At 42.8% G+C, this 14,047-nt stretch overlaps 1 long non-coding RNA gene and 1 pseudogene across 1 annotated transcript; both read right to left on the bottom strand.

The window, feature by feature from the left end:
- Positions 1 to 351: 351 nt before the first annotated feature.
- Positions 352 to 9,040, bottom strand: LOC135552502 (uncharacterized; annotated as a pseudogene).
- Positions 9,041 to 9,813: 773 nt separating this feature from the next.
- LOC135552503 (uncharacterized) lies at positions 9,814 to 10,935 on the bottom strand. Its single transcript, XR_010457461.1, has 4 exons — positions 10,875 to 10,935; positions 10,717 to 10,797; positions 10,491 to 10,615; positions 9,814 to 9,871 (listed from the first exon to the last, which is right to left on the bottom strand). It is a non-coding gene; the product is annotated as an uncharacterized LOC135552503 (long non-coding RNA).
- Between the last annotated feature and the right edge of the window lie 3,112 nt (positions 10,936 to 14,047).

Here is a 14,047-nt window from a genome sequence, read left to right as displayed (position 1 = left end):
ATTTGGATGGAAACCAAGCTCGTGAGAGGTATCAAGGAAAGTTTTAATTTCAGTTGAAAATTACCAACACTGCATCCAACCACAGCCCTGCTGGTTTCACTTTGGCAAACCACTATAACGTTGAGTCAGTTCATCCTACTGGACATTGGAAAGCTTTTGTTTTGACACCCATTGTTTGTCCTAGACGGGAAATTGGTGCGCAACACTTATCTCCCTCCGGTGGATGGTTCAGAGGTCCATGCTTACAAAAGGGTTGATTGATACATGTCAGATGACAAGCCTACTACATGCGCCTTGGTGTTATACGCAAATCAGATACAATTAAGGTAGCTCCAACAGTTAGGATTGTTTTATATAGAACACTTTATTTGACATGTTAGAACAAGACATTACACCCAAAGAATGTATCCAGAAGAAACATATAAATGACGCTCCTCAGAGAGGTCTTTGACATGTCGTTGACCTGTTGAGAGAGAGAGAGAGAGAGAGAGAGAAACTATTAGTTCAGTTATGGTCTGCCAGGGTCTGAAAAGCATAAAACAAGACCTACCTCTTTTCGGGTTGTCCTGATTCACACATTGTCCACTACAGGGGCCGCCAGAGGGACTACTGGCATCACAGATGACCACATCACAATGGACAAAGACCTAGGAATCAAAGATTTGATGGTGTCAGATTTTTGGTTTTTTTAAAGGTATGATTGCCACTCACAAAATTAACCAATAAAGATTGTTACCTGGCCACTCGGCTCAACCGCATCCTCGACGAAGGAAAACATATAGACCTCAAAGCGTTTGACGTGAAGGGGGAAGTGGACCCTGGCATCAGCTACTACCGGGTGGAAGACCACCCTGTATGGATCCTCGGGGTTCTCACAGCTGCCAGTGTAGAGAGAGGGACTAAGTTAGGAACAAGAAAACGCTGCAAACCCCACCGCCTTGTGTACAAAGTCTTGCGGTGGTGTCATAGCTGTCCTGTGAGGATCAGCTCAATTTACAGCAGAAGTGGGTTCTTTTTCCCCCTCCGGTATGAACTAAAAGAATGTTTTTGCAAACAGGCTTTTCCCCAACAAAAATCACCTTTGTCTTGAAAAAACATTTCATGTACAATGTAAAGGCTCGAGACTTCCTACCTGTAGAGTGAGGACGTTTCTAGTAAAAACAAACAATATGACATTCATTTTCTATAGCTAATCTCTGACCAGTCTTATGTTAGAAATATTGTTCCAGTATTCACTTTGAATACGAGGGACATCAGAGAGCGGGTCAGACTGACAGAACCGTCCCCGGCGGCCAGAGTGCATAAAAGGAATGGTAACAGAAATTAACATTAGACCAGAAAACCGTGAGGCGCAAGCTACACGTTTTGAACTTTCCTAAACTCACAAGTACATAGAAAAATGAACTTAAGTGGGATCATTCTGCCTCTATATCCAAACCACCCTACTCATCACCCACTGAGGAATCAGCGACAGGGTTGATTAGCCCATCTTCCAGAACGAGTGAAAGGAAAACCCACCCTGTAGTTCTGTTCAAGACTAGTCATCGGAGCCACGGACAACCAACGACATTGTGATCTCACGTAGCCAATCAGAGAGAAGACACACCACCTACCTTTCCACGGCGGCATCCCACAGAAATACATTCATGCTTTTACTCCAAGCTGGTGCCGGTTCGTGTGTTAAAAAATGTATCAATGATAAGTGGAAACCTTGTAACAAGCCGTCATATTGTGTCACCTGTGTGTTTAGTCTGTTGTTATTTAGTTAGCTAGTAATTCAATTAAACCAACTTGTATAGTACTGAATCATAAGGCTGGGGTTTTTGCAGCTGCAATGTAATGTTAATAAGTTGACTATCAACTTAATAGATTTCTACCATCTAGAGTTTAAGTCTTTAAAACCACTTCCTCGGCACCCCAAATCCTAACACGATTCATTTAGTCAGCTAACAATTAAACAGTCCTCAGATAATTCAAGGTCACGACAGTGGTTTGTTGGTTTTCATTTCTGATATTTTGGCCCATCAGACCTGGATGAATCTGATTAAGTACGTTTTTATTTTAAAGAACAGAAATTGGGCTTTCCGTCAACAATATTTATTTTGGTCTACTGCTGACGGCTGTCAAACACGTATATTCATTTCCATTGACACGAGGTGAGATGTCCCTCTAAATGCTTCTTAAAATTCTAAATGATCCAGAATTCTCAGAGTACAGGCGACCTGAATATTGATCAATTGACCGTGGTTTAACCAAAGTTGCCGAATAGACAGTCGGTATCGTCAACAAGGAAATCATATTTTTTCAAAATAAGACCTTCATTTTAAACAAGAATTTCATGCAACGCGCCAGAGCAATTCTTCCGCTGTTGGAGAAATTGGTCACACAAAATACATTCTACACCCACGGCATCGGATTCACACGTGGAGGACTTCTGTGAAGGGCGCAGCTCTACTATACAAGTAACCTACGCATTGACAGTTTAGGCCTACTTTTTTTAATTTGCATCTTCGGGAGGTTTATCCTTCACTGCCAGATATTAGCAAAAAGGAATTTGTGAAATCTGAAGACGTTACATAAAGAGACAAACGCCCACACCAGTACAAATCCACTTGAGCTGACAGACGATGGTCAGGATTTTGCACAACGATACAGTTGCAGCTGAAGTGACAAATCTGAACTGCCCATTTCGTGCACAGCCATGATATACTAAACATTTCAGCCTGTTTTTTTTTAAACCGCTATGACATTGCTGATTTAATAAACAGCTGCAAAGTTACGCCGTGTCCACATGGCCAAATTTAGGTTGATAGCATTTTGCAAACCCGATCCCCCAAATGAAATGGTTTTGACCAATAAAGTTGCTTCACTACACTGATTGGTGTAACATGCATCCAGATACTGAAAAGGCACCCGCAAAATAAAGTGTCATTTGCAGCAATGTAGGAAAAAGTCATCTTCCAATAGTTAACCAATTTAAATTCTTGAGATGAAAATTAGGCCAGCGTGTCCATCTGTGGCAAAGTGCTCACCCAAATCAAAAATGTAGTAACATTTTTTCAAATATGAACATTAGCAAGATGCTGCTACAATTGACCGTGGTATTTGTTCATGTTTAGCAACTCCCAATTAGCGCATTCCTCTAGGACAGGAAATTCCATTGAAAGCGGTATCCTGTCAACTGATCCTATTCAATTTCAAACATCCATGCTGCACAGGCATCTGAACCATCCTTTCGGTTTAGTGCAATAACTGTTTTAAACACAAGAGGTCACAAAACCAACAACTATTCAGTCAGTGTTAAGAGCAGTTGTTTGAAACCAACCGGAAAGGCAAGCCAAGCTTGCCAGCCGCTCTCGATTGCCATTTGACTGACCGTCAGTTTGGCACAACACTGAACTCTAGCCAACCACAAGGATAACATTGAGTAAAAAGGTGTCGGTAACGCCAACATTAACCTTTTCACACGCGAGTTCCAAATATCTTCAACAGTCGCCCCAGTGGGAGTTGATTTTATGCGCGTGACGTCAGAATGCACTCACCGTTCCAACATGTGGACATTTAACCCGCGCTGCCCTCAGACCAAGGCACACTACCTGCTAATTTTCTATAGGCTGTTTCAACTTCTAATTTTGCCTCATTCATTCACAAAAGTAGCCCATTTCACTGTTGCAGACCATTTCTATTTGAGAATTTATTGAGCCCGACAAACTTTCCTTCAAAAGAAAGCCCAAGCACTTCCCCAGAGCAAGTATACAGTCCTTGCCTTCCTTACAAATAACTGTGGACATGCGTGCATTTCTATCAAAGTGCCTTATTTTCTGTGTAGAGTACCGTAATTATAATGTACTTAGCGTTTTATTCATGCCTAGATTGCAATGGACACGTGTGTAAAACACTTTAAGGTGGTACTGAATATGAGCTAACATCATACAATGCAGTCAGCTTATCACGTAAGCGTCTGTCAGACTTATGGTGATCTCAACTGGAGTACCCCCATTGTCTTGAATGCACTGAAGTCGTTAGTTGATTTGAACACGGCATCAGAGTGTAAGCTATGGTACCTCAGGGTTGCCAGATCAGACCCCCCCTTTCCAGGGGTATATAGCTTACCCACCATTTATTGTTGATAAATTCACAGATCTTAGTAATATTTCCTGCATCATCCTCTTCACAATACCTTCCCCCAAGGACTTAACCCCCAATAATGGATTGTGCTATATCTTGCAACTCTGTTTAGCTTTCGTGCTAAGGTTGTATTTGGGGCGGTGACAACAATTGGCTTTTTGTATAGTCACCTGTAAACTACTTGTCATGTGTACGCCGTAACAAGTACAAAGATAGTTTGGCCACTTCAGCATGTGACAAAGTTAAGATCTCAGGCAACGGGCGCAGTGAACGGCATTCTGGGAGTTCGTGCTTGACAAACATGGCTGCCATACTTTCTAAACTAGATTTACATGGCCATACTGTAAAACAAGTCAAACTGTTATTTAGACTAGATGATACCGTTAACATTTATATATTTTACAAGCAAAGCTGGAATACAGTTGTGAAGACCTTTATTTCTCATCAGTACAAAACATTGTCGAGATGCTTTTCAGACAACGCGGTTTAGAGTCGTTTGATGCAGCATACGTTCCAGGGACCACTCAGTGATAACAAGCATGTTGATCATACGCGCCAGAATCTCCCATAAGTGTTAAATTGGGTGGAGATCTGGTGACAGACCCCACATGGCTCACATCGTTTAAGCGTTTTGACCACTCGACCTATGGATGGGGGCATAGCCACGGTAGCCAAAGTAAATGGCCTGCCAAGCATGATAGGTTGCTAATTACTCAGGAACCATACCTGTGGAATAACCCTTGTTTAGGCCCAAAAACAACATGTTACCCATTAATGATGAGATTCCACCGGGGTCGGGAGTCACGGTCCTCGTTGAGGGTGGCCCAGCAGTGGTCAAGCACCAGCGCTACCTTGGGATCAGAAGACGTGGTCAGCTCCACCTCAAATTGCAGAGGCTGTCTCAGGTACCTCACCACTGGATAGTCCTCCTCCTGGTGGAACGCGTTATACGAGGCGTCTGGAACACAGAACAAGACAACCGGGGGCCGTGTTCAGTGGGCACCATCTGAACTTGTCCATTAAGAAATGCTCGTTTATCATATCCCATTGTGCCCCAATGAACACAAGCCATTTATAGCCAACACCCCCCACCAGAGGCTTCTGACAAATTCCCAAATCAGCTCCTCACCGTTACTCCATAGTCACACCTGTAGATCTCAGAAAGCAAGAGTAATATATCATAAGGCTTAGATTTTTGGGAATGGTTTTGTAAAGGAGGGGGTCAAGTTAAAATTCTGAATTTGTGCACGCTTACCCTGAGCGAGTCTCATTCTGACCATTAGTCGACCCTTCCCAGTCTCGGTAAAAGGCTCGTTGTCACGCGGCTTGGTCAGGAAGGCCAATGTGCGAGTGATGTTGGCCACATAGTAGCAGGAAACCTTTAACCTAAAACTTCAATAGGGGAAACTTCAAGCAGTGGAGTGGACACTGGTAGTAGAGGCACATTTTCCCTGTATACAAAGTATTGAGCAATTGGTGAACAAAAACAAAATACCTAGGAAAGCTAATAGCTACAATTGTGATGCGTAATGCACTTACTGATATTCCTCCTCTGAAGACGTTGTGGCATTCAGCTTCACCTCAAGTTCATCTGGCAAGGAGATTTCGTTCTCATACAGCATGACATTGTTGATAAACTATGTAGTAGAGGGGAATTGCTTATTACAACCTGCAGAAGCAAACAGTCCCCATCACTTCAGGGTAATAGTCATTTTACCTTCCTGATGGTGCCGCAGGAGTTCACAGTGAAGTGGAAGTAGGCGAAGCGATCGTCACTGTAGGTGGGACCACAGGCGGGGTCGCTCAGGGTCAGCTGACCGGGGTTCAGACCGGGAACAGAATCCACCTTGACCGCCAGCGCAGTCATCGTTCCGTTAGAGAAACACTCTTGGAGGTGGGGGAGCAAAAGACAGGTAGCCATCAGACCTGGGTTCTGTATTTGTTCCACTTATTGAGCTTGAACCAATGGAATATCACCAAAAGTGCAAACGACACAGTATTTGCAAGGAACCCAGGTTTGGTAACCGTGTTAAATGATTATTTAATCGGAAGTAATTGTTTGAGAACCAACCAGTCAGCGTTTTGAGGAAGCTGCAAGCCAGGGAAAAGTATTTGATGGTCATGTTGTTGTAAGGATTCAACAGAGCCACATCCAGTCTGCTCCTGACAGAGGACGAGTGAACCGACTGGAAACCAATGGGAGAGTTCATTAGTCCGATATTGTATACAGGGTAAGGAACGAGGCTAGCTGCAGCAATTTAGGTTAACATGTTTTGGGAGAGCGTCGTACCTCAAACACTGCGTCCGGCGAAGAGAAAGGCAACGTGATGGTGAAGTCTGTGTCGCCCTCTGTTAAATACTGTTGAGCAAACTCATGGTTAAGCAGCCGCTTGCCAACCAAGACTACAAAAAGGGCTCTTGGTTCCTGTAATCCACAGTGATGTGGAAGTTCTCCTGATCACAGTTGCCAGTGACTGAGGGTGGCACTACAAGGACAAACAGTTGTGTTCATTAATTAAGCACAAAAAACAGCAAGGTACTACTTGAACTTGTCCAAGAAGAAACCCTTGTTTAGATTGCAAAACCTTTTGCTACGGTGGGACCGAATAAACATGAACAGGACAACTGGGTCCAAATCCTCTAAAGCTTAACATTTTCTTTGTAGAGAGACCGCATAGGAAAAACCTACAGTATGGCTAGTTGGGCTTTCACTGCCAATTTCCTTTCAGGGCAATCATTAACGAGAGGAAACCATTCAACAGTAGTTTGGCGTAGTCCAGAGACATACCAATGTCCAGCAGTACAGCGTCCACAGCGGCAGAGTGAGAGAAAGGAGCGTACTCTGGAAAGATGACCAGGCCGTAGATCAGCTGAAGAGTGAAGGTTGTGACCCCTTGTTCCGCCCTTCTCTGTCGTGAAGTTAAAAGCATTATTGCTTCAACAGAACTCTATTCAACATCAAGTGACAACTAAGTACATATGGGGACTATTAAAACAAAATATATACTTAAAGTAATGTTGCCCTAATTCCTCTAAATCAAATGCATACAACAGCCAAAATAATGGAAACACTTGAGTAAATGAGGGATACAAAGTACATTTGTGCCATTTATATTTTGTTGGTGGCCCACTTATTAGGGCATGTACAACTCACTGCGTGTGGCTTTGCATTTAACAGAAACACACCTCCTTAAAGACCACCGGGTCTGAGAAGGGCACCTCCATCCTGAAGGTCTTCAAGGTGTTGTCCGGGGATCTCTGCTCCTGAACATTGAAGCCCCTGGCGTTGCACTCTGCAACAGTTAGCACCATGGTGGGAAAGGTGATGTTCAGCAGCTCCACATCAAGGCTGAAGGTCCCCAACTCAAGCACAAACACTGCCTGCTCAGGAACTGTGTCTAAGGGCGTGTCTGTTCATTGGCAAACAAAGGAAAACATTTTGAAATGCGCTACAATGGAAGTTGAAAATTGACATTTGTTATTGGGTAAGTCCAGGTATTGCCTCCCCGTTTCAGTACATTTTCTTCTGTTTTGCGCCTAATGAACAACCCGGGAATCCCAAATTACCATAGGCACTATTTAACTAAACCGGACTCACAGTTGCGAACTTGTGGAGGCCTGGCCATCGGAGGTGTTGTGATAGGGAAGAGGACTTTATAGCTGGTGTCCTCGTGTGCGATCTCCTCGATCCACAGCAACTCAAGCATGGGCTCAATGGTGTAAGTGACAAAGTACTGGTCATCCTGAATATGGCTCTGTAAGGGAGACGAGTGATGTAATACACAATTGGAGTGCAAAAACAGATAAATGTTCCTTATAAGCCAGAATGTTAAATACAATTATTCTACCGCTTGTCTTTTTGCCACTCGTAATTTAAGACAAAATATCCAAAGGAAAGTGTTGGTTACCAGACTTTAGAGAGCTGGTAGGTGTATGGTTGTCAACATGCATTTTCAAAGCAACTGACAAGCAAAGTAAACACTTGCACAATATGTAAACGGCAGCCGAGTGTTGCTTGCATTCAGTTGACAGTGGCAAAGCTACCGGCTACCTAAAAAGTCAGGTAAACAATCCTTTAGTGTGGATATTTGCTCTCAAATTTCAAGCGGCTAAAGGACAAACTGCAAAGACAAGCGGTAGAGTATGTTTAAATGTAATTTTATGCAAAATTCACACAATTTTGTATATTAACCTGATTAAGCAGACAATTGCTCAATAAGAAACATTTTTAGGAGTTTACCCATGAGATTGCAAAGGGTTACTGCAAAGCACTGACAACTGCTGTAGTAAAAAGGGCTCTACAAATTAGATTTAGAAATTAAACAGGAACATTTTACTCATCCAATGCTGACCTTGAAATAGCCGCCAACCGCCCCCACCGGAATTTCAACAATAATATGAGCCTCTGTGACTAAAACCGAGTAGTTTCTGGCAGCCATTTCCTCAGTGTTCAGCCTCTTAGCGTCAATTCCCATGTACACCTCCAACATGGTGAAGGCATCAGAGGAGAAAAGTGGGTCTATGTGCTTGGGCATGTACCAGGTGATCACTTCTGGAGTAAAGGCAACTGCCCCTGCAGTGAAACAAGAAGCCAAGTGCACATCAAAACAGAACATTTTGCAACTGAAAACATGAAAGTCTTGTCTGGAGCCAATTAAGAACTGGGCTTATAGGATCTTAAATTATTTCACACTCAACCTGGTGTTGGACAAACAGCCGTGGCATCTACTCGAGTAACCAGCCACTTCTGCTCAAAGAAGGTTGAGGTTGAGAGCACCCGCATCGGAACCCCAGCTACCTGTTCAGGGGGCAACCACACCAGGGCCGTGTTCAGTAGGGCACACCGTATTAACAATATGTTGCAGAGTTCAGGTAGGGCCACCGTTTCCAAATGTTTGCTCTACTGAACATGACCCAGTTCATGGAGGTCAGCTTACATTCTGGAGGTATGTCTCCTCTGCATTATGAGGGCTTCTTAACACCAGCCGTGTGGGAGTGTTGGCTATTGCATAGCCCTTCCTTTGGACCTCATCCACATTCATGACATTCTTGCTAGGACTAAAGACGACTGCTGTCATTTTGTATCCTGAAGCAACAGCCTGTCTCGGGAAATGGAAACATGAATTAAACAAAACTGTCAAACGCACATTGTTTAGCGCCATCCTGTCATTTTGTAGTGAAATTACAGAAACATGGCTACCTCAGCTCCTCTCCGGAAGTTGCCGCTCCTTGCTGTCGGGCCCCCAGTGGGCTGTTGGGGGATGGTTTGGATGTCTGGAAGAGTCCTTCTGACAGACACCTAGAGAAGAAAGGCCATTATTCCCTATGCATTTTCTCCCTCCCATACAATAGGAAATCAAGGGCCAGTTCTCAATCTGGCCACTCACCTCCTTAAATGCATTGAGAATAGGCCAAAATTCCTCACCTCTAAAGTTCTCCTATGTGCATTTTGAAGAGGCGAGTGGAATTGAGAGAGTCAAGACCTCTACGTTGTGTCGCAGAAGAAATGAAACACTGGACAGTTGTAGCTCTAGACAGATCATTTATACAGGCAGTACGACAAGCGCGGCTGTAAACATGTCCATTGGGGCATGCTCTGCTCACTTGCCTCCATGTAGTTGCGGTCGCACAGAATCTCTCGGGAAGTCCAGGGGGTGTAGCTACAGGTTTTGCCCACTCTATACACAGTCATGTGGTTTCCTGGCAGCCTGAACTGCATGGCCAAGCTGAACATCTTATCATCCTAAAATGAAGGGGGAAGGGAAAAAAGCCTTCATTATATAGCAAAAAACTAAATTCAGGTGACATTCATGCAAGTTATAGACTGTGGCAAAATTGGCTATATGAATGCAGCTGCCACTGTATTGAAGCCACACTACAGGAGTAGAGCTCAATAGTTCACATCACTGCAGTCGGTATCAGAAAGTTGGCTGGCCCTCTGAAAGCCCTCCATACACTTCTGCTGTACCTTACGTCATCGTTAACTTAGAGGTAAGAGATACCAGACCCAGGGGTGGCTAACAATGGAGATCCTTTTGATATCCACAGAGTTAAGTAAAACTGCTTCAATGTTTCTGGAACCGGACTTCTAATAACCTCCATGCGCTAAATTGTATGTATTACGCCTCCTTTTTACTGAAGAATGGGTTCTCAATTATTTCATTTCTCCATCTAGTGATGCAAATATTGACTTGTATCTTTGTGTATACAGGGCTCATCTGTAAAAGAGCCTGGTCTCAGCATGACTCCATGTCAAAGGTAAATAAAATGACATTGCTACAGTATGAGTTGCAAATGCAGTGACACTGAAAGGCAAACTGTCCATTTGAAGTACAAGCAAACACTACAGTTCTTAGGGTTACCATGTTTTGGGAAAAGCAGTTTTGAAGAGAAGCAAAAAACATGGCATTCCCCATGGGGTCAAATTTAAAGCTGAATCCACACTGAGTAGCAAGGCCAGGCGTCAGGTTTATGATTTGTGTGTCATCTGGAAGGGATGGAGATGGTGTGAACACAATAGTTGACAAGCAATATCAAGCCATGAATTATGAAAGGAGAGAAAGAGAATCATAAAAGAGGCAAACTCACTGAAGACAGCATCAACCTCTTCAAAAAGAGGAGCGACACTCAAACGAATAACGTTACCAAGGCATTCAGCGTTGAGGTCATCTGGAATAGGAAAGGTTAGTTTTTTAAAATCTTGTCAAACGCTTAGTGCTTAAATTTGCAAGGTGCAAAGTGCATACTTATAGAAGGTGTCTGTTGTGCTTGTATGCCCACAGCTGCCATCAATAGGCAAAACAACCTGTAAGGCATTTGACAAATTATTATGATTGATTGATTAAAAGGAGGAAGAACACAACTCAAATGTTTGCATCGCATAAGACTCTCCTAGGCCTGCTACTACTTACCCTGAGCTAAGGAAAAGATTCATTGTAGAACAGATTTGTTCTGATAAAATACACAGCTACAGAACCTGATATTTGACCCAAAGTGTGCAGCCTACAGCCCAGGGGTATGCAACTTTTACCCTATGACAAAGGCTTCCCGCACTCAGTCACCTGAACCCCAAACGGCTGCACATTTTCTTTTTATTCCCCTAGCCCTACAAAGCTGATTCAAATAATCATCCAGCTTTGTTAATCTGAATCAGCTGTGTAGTGTTAGGACAAAAAACTAAATGTAAGGCTCCTGTTCAATTTTAGAAGGGTGCTCCGCCCTCACCGCTTTTATCCATTCATGTCAGGGGCCATGGACAGGTGCACCTCGGCTCAGGTTAATAGAACTCCCTCATTAGCAGCACAACAGCCTTTCACAGATGAAAAGCATAATTACCCAACCGTCTACAATTGTAGCCCAGACAGAGAGAAAAATATTGGCCTCTAATGGCCAAAATGCTGCATTTGCAAGCACTTTCACAATTTGAATGTAGTCAACTGGGTGGGACTACCAACTTCATTGGCTGAGCCCTACTGGTGACCCTGTTGAAGTCATATCCGATCGGGTCATCAGAAGGGCTCAGACAATTGTGAAGAAGAAATGTTACTACTTTAATATGAAGATAGCCTCAATGGCACTGCCCATGCTGTCACAGACATTATATTGGCACAGATACATAGATGAGTCTTTTATCTTCTTATGGCTTCTTATTATCTTCTTGTCCAGAGGTGCCCAGAGTAAACTGCCTGCTACGCAGTCCCAGAAGCTAAGATATGCATATCATTAGTATATGTGGATAGAACACACTCTGACGTTTCTAAAACCGTTTGAATGGTGTCTGTGAGTATAACAGAACACATATGGCAGGCAAAAACCTGAGAAACAATCCTACCAGGAAGTGGGAAATCTGAGGTTGGTCGTTTTTCAACTCATTCCCTATTGAAGACACAGTGGGATATTGGTCATGTTGCACTTCCTAGATGTCAACAGGCTTCCACTAGATGCCAACAGTCTTTAGAACCTGTTTGATGCTTCTACTGTGAAGTGAGGGCGAATGAGAGCGGAATGAGTCAGAGGTCTGGCAGAATGCCTTGAGCTCGTGACGCTCGTTCACATGAGGGCGAGCTCTGTTCCATCGCAATTCTACAGAAAAAGGAATTCTCCAGTTGGAACATTATTGAAGATTTATTTTAACAACATCCTAAAGATTGATTCTATACATCGTTTGACATGATTCTACGGACTGTAACGGAACTTTTTGACATTTCGTCTGCTCCTAGTGAACACGCTTCGTGAGATTGGATTTGTTTACAAAACTCGCTAACAAAAGTGGCTATTTGGACATAAATGATGGACATTATCGAATACAACAGACATTTATTGTGGAACTGGGATTCCTGGGAGTGCATCAAGATTAAGATCATCAAAGGTAAGTGAATATTTATAATGTTTTTTCGGACTTCTGTTGACTGCACAATATGGCGGATATCTTTTTGGCTTGTTTGGGCTCTGAGCGCCATACTCAGATTATTGCATGGTTTGCTTTTACCGTAAAGGTTTTTTGAAATCTGACACAGCGGTTGCATTAAGCAGAAATATATCTTTAATTCTGTGCTTAACAATTTTTTTTTCATCAACATTTATTATGAGTATTTCTGTAAATTGATGTGGCTCTCTGCAAAATCACCGGATGTTTTTGGAACTACTGAACATAACGCTCCAACGTGTACTGAGATTCTTTTGATATAAATATGAACTTTATCAAACAAAACATACATGTATTGTGTAACATGAAGTCCCATGAGTGTCATCTGATGAAGATCATCAAAGGTTAGTGATTAATTTGATCTCTATTTCAGATTTTTGTGACTCCTCTCTTTGGCTGGAAAAATGACTGTGTTTTTCTGTGACTTGGCTCTGACCTAACATACCTTAAGGGAACATTTTGACATTTGCTGTATGGTTAGTGAGAAAGTCCATATTGCAAATGTACGGTCCCTTACTAGACGTCCGAAAACGTTTGTAAAATTCGCCGACGGCGTCGGGCCGAGCGGGAGGGCCGGACCTACCGGGAAGTCATCAAATGAACTTTGTCGGACATTCGGTTTCCGTTTTATAAAACAATCAAATTTTGGTCATTTTTCCGCTATCCCGGAAAATCCCACAAGAGTGCATAAGCAATCATATTGCAATTGGACAAAACATTACGAATCACGACGGGGCCTGATAACTGATAAATATTTAGAAGCTGAAACTTGGTGAGCGTAGGTTTAGGAAATTTGGGCAGTTGGCCCCGAACAAGATGGCGTCTAGGCCTCAACGGTTTTTGAGTTATGGCCATTTTTCTGGGATTAAAGGTCCAAAATGAAAATAGAGAAATTTTTCCACTTCACGTCAAAGTCAAGGAGCCTCCGGTGTCAATTAAAAAAAAATCTGCCATTTATCTATCGTCATTTAAGAGAAATCGTACAATGACAGATTGGTGATGTTCAAAGATAGGTGTTTTTTTTTTTCAACAGTTACAGATCCAGTTGCAGGATGTTCATACGAATCTTTTTAAAGTGTGCTGCGGAGCTCTGCGAGATTTCTGTGATTTACTATGATTTTCTGAAATAACACACACTCACTAAACCCTCCGTAAATAACTCAGTTCTTAACGTAAAGACTTAAAACTCAGGATTCTGTAAATGCATACCCCAATCAGGATATGAGTTTATTTATAGCTTCCTGTGCCAACCGGAAGTGCCTTTAATTTGGTCACACTGTCTGTTTTGAAGGGTTAAAAAAGTCACATCATTTTAAAACTTCATATGTGTGACTAGGTAACCCTACTGAACTGTAAATCAGTCATTTCTCCCAACAGATGTCAAAGAAAAGCTCTCACACACACACACAGCAAGGATGGAGTGAAAAAGTGCGGTGCTCAAAGACACAGAGAGTAGGCAATGGCATAAACATAATCTCTAGGCCGTGCCGAGTT

Source organism: Oncorhynchus masou, chromosome 13 (genome assembly GCF_036934945.1).
Source record: "Oncorhynchus masou masou isolate Uvic2021 chromosome 13, UVic_Omas_1.1, whole genome shotgun sequence".
Classification (NCBI taxonomy): Eukaryota; Metazoa; Chordata; class Actinopteri; order Salmoniformes; family Salmonidae; genus Oncorhynchus; species Oncorhynchus masou.
This window is presented reverse-complemented; position numbering and strand designations above follow the sequence as displayed.